The sequence below is a fragment of the Trichosurus vulpecula genome, chromosome 3 (genome assembly GCF_011100635.1).
Source record: "Trichosurus vulpecula isolate mTriVul1 chromosome 3, mTriVul1.pri, whole genome shotgun sequence".
NCBI classification, from domain to species: domain Eukaryota; kingdom Metazoa; phylum Chordata; class Mammalia; order Diprotodontia; family Phalangeridae; genus Trichosurus; species Trichosurus vulpecula.
In genome coordinates this window covers 221,935,861-221,943,080 of record NC_050575.1, presented here as the reverse complement: position 1 = coordinate 221,943,080, position 7,220 = coordinate 221,935,861, and the positions used below count along the sequence as shown (strand labels likewise).

Genomic DNA, 7,220 nt, shown 5'->3' with positions numbered 1-7,220 from the left:
TTTTTATCTTCTTCCTCCTTCTTTCCTGTGGGGTAAGATACCCAATTGAGTGTGCATGGTATTCCCTCCTCAGGTCAAATTCGATGAGAGCAAGATTTGCTCATTCCTCCTCACCTGCCCCCTCTTCCCTTCCTAGAGAACCGCTTTTTCTTGCCACTTTTATGTGAGATAATTTACCCCATTCTGTCTCTCCCTTTCTACCTCTCTCAATATATTCCTCTCTTATCCCTTAATTTGATTTTATTTTTTTAGATATCATCCCTTCATATTCAACTCACCCTGTACCCTCTGTCTCTCTATATATATGTATATTCCCTTCAACTACCCTAATACGTAGGTCTCATAAATTATGCACATCATCTTTCCATGTAGGAATGTAAACAAAACAGTTCCGCTTTAGTAAGTCCCTTATGATTTCTCTTTCTTGTTTGCCTTTTCGTGCTTCTCTTGATTCTTGTGTTTGAAAGTCAAATTTTCTATTCAGCTCTGGCCTTTTCACTGAAAAAGCTTGCAAGTCCTCTATTTTGTTGAAAATCCATATTTTGCCTTGAAGTATGATACTCAATTTTGCTGGGTAGGTGATTCTTGGTTTTAATCCTGGCTCCATTGACCTCTGGAATATTGTATTCCAAGCCCTTCAGTCCCTTAATGTGGAAGCTGCCAGATTCTGTGTTATCCTGATTGTTTTTCCACATTACTCAAATTGTTTCTTTCTGGCTGCTTGCAATATTTTCTCCTAGACCTGGGAGCTCTGGAATTTGGCAACAATGTTCCTAGGAGTTTTCTTTTTGGGATCTATTTGAGGAGGCAATTGGTGGATTCTTTCAATTTGTATTTTACCCTCTGGCTCTAGAATATCAGGGCAGTTCTCCTTGATAATTTTTTGAAAGATCATATCTAGGCTCTTTTTGTGATCATGGCTATCAGGTAGTCCAATAATTTTTAAATTATCTCTCCTGGATCTATTTTCTAGGTCACTGGTTTTTCCAATGAAATATTTGACATTGTCTTCCATTTTTTCATTCCTTTGGTTCTGTTTTATAATATCTTAATTTCTCATAAAGTCACTAGCTTCCACTTGTTCCAATCTCGTTTTTAAGATAGTATTTTCTTCAGTGGTCTTTTGGACCTCCTTTTCCATTTGGCTAATTCTGCCTTTCAAGGCATTCTTCTCCTCATTGGCTTTTTGGAGCTCTTTTGCTGTTTGAGTTAGTCTATTTTTTAAAGTGTTGTTTTCTTCAATATTTTTTTCAGTATTTTTTTTTGGTCTCCCTTAGCAAGTCATTGACTTGTTTTTCATGGTTTTCTCACATCCTTCTCATTTCTCTTCCTAGTTTTTCCTCTACTTCTCTAACTTGCTTTTCCAAATCCTTTTTGAGCTCTTCCATGGCCTGGGACCAGTTCATGTTTTTCTTGGAGGCTTTTGGTGTAGGCTCTTTAACTTTCTTGAATTCTTTAGGTTGTATGTTTTGGTCTTCTTTGTCACCAAAAAAAGATTCCAAAGTCTGAGACTGAATCTGAGTGTGTTTTTACTGCCTGGCAATGTTCCCAGCCAACTTACTTGACCCTTGAATTTTTCATCTGGGTATGACTTCTTGTAGAGCAAAGAGTATTTTGTTCCAAGCTTGAGGGGATATGCTGTTGATTTCAGAGCTATTTCTATACAGCCAGCTCTGCCACACCAGCCCTCGTCCTTCTTCAAGAACCACCAACCCAGACCTGATGCAAATCTTAAGCAGGCTCTGCACTCCTGTTCTGATCTGCCACTTAATTCCTCCCACCACATGGGGCTGGGGCCGGAAGTAACTGTAGCTGTAGTTCTGTAGCTGCATCTCCCCCGCTGCCCCTGGGGCAGTGGCCGAACCATGATATCTGTCCCCCGCAGCTTTTCCCACTAACCTTCTCTGTTGTCTTTGGTGTTTGTGGTTTAAGAAGTCTGGTAACCGCCACAGCTCACTGATTCAGGGCACTAGGGCCTGTTCCAGCCTGCTGCTGGTCTGGTTGGTCCTGCTGCCACCCACGCTGAGCTCCACTCCCCTCCCCTCTGCTCTGCGTGATCATCCAGTGACCATCCAGGCTGTCCTGAGCTAGATCCCTGCATCCCTCTGCTATTTTGTGGGTTATGCAGTTCTAGAATTTTTTCAGAGCCATTTTTTATAGTTTTTTGGAGGGACCTGGTGGAGAGCTCATGCAAGTCCCTGCTTTTCAGTCACCATCTTGGCTCTACCCCCGGAAGTCTGCTAAATTAGTATTGATTAGAGAAATGCAAATCAAAACAACTCTTAGGTACCACATCTCTCCTGTCAGATTGGCTAACCTGACATAACAGGAAAATTATAAATGCTGGAAGGATGTGGGAAAATTGGAAAACTAATGCATTGTTGGTGTAATTTTGAACTGATCCAAAGTTTCTATAGAGCAATTTTGCCCAAACTTTGCCCAAAGGGCTATAAAAAGGTGCCTACCATTTGACCCAGCAATACCAATTCCAGGGCTTCATCCTAAAGAATTCATACAAGTGGGAAAATGACCCATATCTTCAAAAATATTTATAGCAGCTCTTTTTATGGTGGCAAAGAATTGGAATTCAAGGGGATGCCCATCAATTGGCAAATGGCTAAACGAGTTGTGGTATATGAAGGTAATATAATACTATTGTGCTATAAGAAATGAGGAGCAGATGGACTGCATAATAACCTGGAAAGACTTACATGATCTGATGCTGAGTGAGGGGAGGGAGCAGAACCAGGAGAACATTATACATGATTACAGACACGCAGTATTTCTGATGACTTACTTTGATAGACTTGGCTCTTCTTAGTAGTGCAAGGTTCTAATACAACTCCAAAGGACTCATGATGGAAAGAGTGCTTAACATCTAGAGAAAGAATTATGGAGTCTTAATGCAGATTGAAACAAGTTATTTGCTCTGGTTTTTGTTTGTTTTTGTTTTGTTTCTTCTTTCTTGTGGTTCATTCCATTGGTTATAGTTCTTCTTTATAATTTGACTATTGTGAAAATATGTTTAGTGTAAAGTTATATGTAGAATCTATACTGGATTGCATGAAGTCTTGGGTGGGGAGGGGGTAAGAGAGGGAAAGGGAGACAATTTGAAAGTAAAAAAGTTGAGGGACTGAATGTTGTAAACAAAAACTAAAAATAAATTTATTAAAAAGTTGCTAATTTTATTTATAAATCCATTTTTCTTTCAATTTTCTTATTCTCCTTTTTACTTTTCTGGATTTACATTTGGTTTTTTAATTAACTGAGACCTCACTCTGCTCCTGGAATCAGAAACACATAGTTACTCTGCTTCTGAGCTTGTTTCTCATTCAATACACAGCCTCTATCTTTTGACAGCTCTTCACCCTGGAACACCATACCTATCCTCGATTCACACATAATGTGTGACCTAGTTAAACAGGAGTGATTATAAGGTAGTGAATGACAGGACTGTTAATTGGCACATATCCTGTATTCTGCGCAGGGTCAAAGTTCTATTATATGTGTTTGGGGTCTCTTTTTGTCTGGGTGCTGTGTATGTTGTCTTGGTCCTCTTTAAATTCGTGTGAACTGGCTATGACAGTGAAACATAAGCCCTATCAGGTTCTACCAAAATGAACAAAAAGTGTAAGGTCTAAGTAGCACTTTTGAAGGACCAGGCTAGATAAACACGAAGAGACATCAACTGCAGGCCTATCATTTGAATACCCTTTGACAATGGAATATACAAGATTGCCCTTAATCCTATGTGTTAACATTCCATTTGTGAAGTAGAAATTTTAAAATAGAAGAAAATGGAACAGAAAAAGTATCATCAAAATGAATGCTAACATTGGTAATTCACAGCAGGAACATTTAATTACTTACAGATAGTAAAAAAGGTGTTAGGTTTACAAGTGGTTGGGTAATAGCTATAAATGTGCACAGAATGTTTCTTTAGAGTTGTGCACTCAAATAATATTTAAAAACATTAACAATGAAACATTTATAAAATTCCCATTATTAAGAGTATTATACTTATTAATTAAAAAAAAACTAAAGAAGCAAACTATATGGCACTTCTTAAAATCAGCAGCTAAATTTTTAAAAATACCATTTTTTCAAAGGTCTCCCTTTAATCAAACACTTTGCTGAACCCTGAAGACTAGAACAATTTATCAATTTTAATGTATAGTCTCATAAAGCATTTTTTCCAACTTGATGCTATTTCCCTACTTCCATATTTTTCCATGGAATTTAAGGGTTAGAATTTAAATATTAGTGACAAGATCCATATCTCTTAACATTTAATTAATTCAATTGTTGATTTGCTCATTTGTCTATCTATCCTTCCATCTATCTCTCTATCTACCTATCTATCTATCTATGTATCTATGATAGTTTGGTAGTTTTCATTACCAAGACCAGAGTTCCAGAATCATATATTATGAAGTAAGATATGTAAAACAAAATGACCAGAGGAGACAGGATGTGTCACAGTATAGTGAGTTCCTAACCTTGAAGAGCTTGCCTTTGGAAGGAGTAGAAGTGTTCTGGTATAAAGAAGGTGAAAGGGAAATGGTACTTTTGCCCCTGTCAGGAACACAAATTAGAACTGAGCATGTGAAGCATTATCAAGGTATGGTTCTAGAAGACTGTCAAAGGTGGGGCAGGGGGGTTGTTTGTCATTCTTTGAGGTGAAAACTGGTGCAGGAGCTTTCATTGATCAGATTCTGAAGAATACGGCCTCTTTCAACAAATGACCAGTGATCTTTTCCTTAAGCAATCCCAGAAGCAAAGCTGAGTGCACCACTGAGAAATGTTACCATCTTACAGAGGGGCAAGGGATATTTGCCAGCAGGAATCCTTTCAACAAAATAACCCTGGAAGATGGCAGGAAATTTTCCCCTGTGCAAGGAAACAATGCAGTAGTGCTGGGTGTCACTGCCTGTGGAATCTGACACATCCCTGATGAGATCTTTCTCCTTACAACTGAGCACATTGCCCAGGAGGTCTCTGATTGCATCTCATCCAAGAGTGGCTCTACCCACCACTCTGCATCACTGGAATGTATCTGTGGGAATTGCAGTCAATTTCCTCCACTATGCTTATAAACACAGCCTGACCTCATGGTACCCAGAGCCTAGGGACAAGGAGACCTTTGTGAGGTATCTGGTCCATGCTCCAGAATATGACTCATTTGTGCTGGATAGCTACACATGGTCCAAGGAAGGAGCAGAAATACAAGAGATCTGAGGACATCTCCATGGAACATATTGGAGAGTTTGGGTACTCCTGTCCCCCTTTGAGTGAAACCATACTCAGGTTTGGAACACTGACAATATAAATGGATCCCCAAAATGAAAAAAAAGATGGGGTGGGGGTAGCTAGATGATGCAGTGGGTAGAATATGGGCCCTAGAGTCAGGAAGACAAGTCCAATGTGGCCTCAGATACTTACCATGATGTCACCTTGGGCAATTCACTTAACCTTTATTACCTCCCCCCAAAACCAAACCAAACCAACCAAACAAACAAAAAACTGGGGGCAGCAGCTTCAATGAGGAGCCAGCCTTGTAAGGGAAATGGCTACTCTATTGCAGGCAGCAGCCTTAGACTTACCCTGGAAGTGTGTGCTCATCTGCCGCTGCCCCTGATGGTCTACAGATTTTTCTTTCTTCCTGGGATACATCCATAACCAAAGATGACAGGAAATGAGCCCCAGGGCCAGAATTCTTTCGTGTTACAAAAAGCCATTATAGTTGTCAGTGGTGGTTGGGAAACCTACTTTGAATCTGCAGTTCATGTGGGATAAGTTTTGGGAAACTGTGAGCCAACCAAAGCTGACAGCTACTAGAAGAAGGTAGTCCTGGATGGAGAAGAGGTCCAGATCAACATTCTTGACACTGTTGGGATCTGGGACTATTCGACCATCAGGGACAACTACTTCCAAAGTGGGGAGGACTTTATGTACATCTTCTCTGTAAGAGAGCAGCAATTTTTTGCAGCAATTACTGACTTCAGGGAGCAGATTTTAAGAGTCAAGGATGGTGAGAATGTCCGTTTCTAGTTGGTAACAAATCAGGGTTGGAAAATAAAAGACAAATTTTTATAGAAGATGCAAAAACAAAACAAAATAAAACAAAACCAAAGCCAATCAATAGAATGTCAACTATGTAGAGACCTAAACCAAAATACATGTTAATGTTGAAAAAATATATGCTATATATATATAATTTAATGAAGGAAATTTTACCCCACAAGATGGAAGACAGCAAAGAAAAAAATAAAAAGAAGAGGAAAAGCTTGGGGAAGTGGATAAGAGAGAGATGAAGCATTTTATAAACTAGGCCCAAACTTCTTCCTTATCTTGACCACAGTAATAAATTTAATTATTTTACATTGTCATTAGGATGCAACATATCAAAGAGAGGTATGAGGATGAGTATTTTCATAAAGTGTTAACACCTTTCACAATTGGGGGAAGAGGTTAAAGCTTGAATTTAACTCTCATCTGAATTGGCTCAGAGGTAAAAACTACCTATCTATCTATCTATCTGTCTGTCTATCATCTCTATATATAGATCTATATCTAGATAAGTGTTCAGAAGTATACTTACATATACATCTATAGATCTAGGTATATATCTTTACAGATATAGATCAATAGATTTATCTACATTGATAGAACAATAGACCTATATCAATAGATCATCAATTGATAGATTGATTTAGATGGATGGATAGATACTCAATTAGAGATAGAAATTTATCTTACCCAAAAGGGAAGAAGGAGAGGAAGTAGATAACAGAAAAAATGGGTGATAAAAGGGAAAGTATAAAGAAAGGCAGTGATCAGAAGCAAAATATACTTTAGAAGTATAGGACAGAAAGAGAGAAGGATAAACAGAAGAGGATTGTGTAGAGGGAATCACACACTTAGTAATCATTACTGCAGCTACGAATGGAATGAATTCACTCATAAAATAGCAGACAGTAGAACAGATTAGAAACCAGAAGCCAACAGTATGATGTTTTCAAGAGTTCCACCATTGTGTACTGTAATAATTGGACCATAAGTATTGATTGTGAGATGAGCAAGAGTGAAGCAGTTGGTGATCTGATACTGGACCATTACTATTCTATGGAGCTCCTTAACCTTTGACTTGGTATGCCTCCATGTAATCCAGGATCCCTACCTCATGTTGCATAGATGCCTAGGGATTTAAATATCATGGT

General features: G+C 38.6%; 1 pseudogene; it reads left to right on the top strand.

Moving 5' to 3' along the window:
- Positions 1–5,685: 5,685 nt before the first annotated feature.
- On the top strand, positions 5,686–6,314 carry LOC118840945 (annotated as a pseudogene).
- The last annotated feature ends 906 nt before the right edge of the window (positions 6,315–7,220 follow it).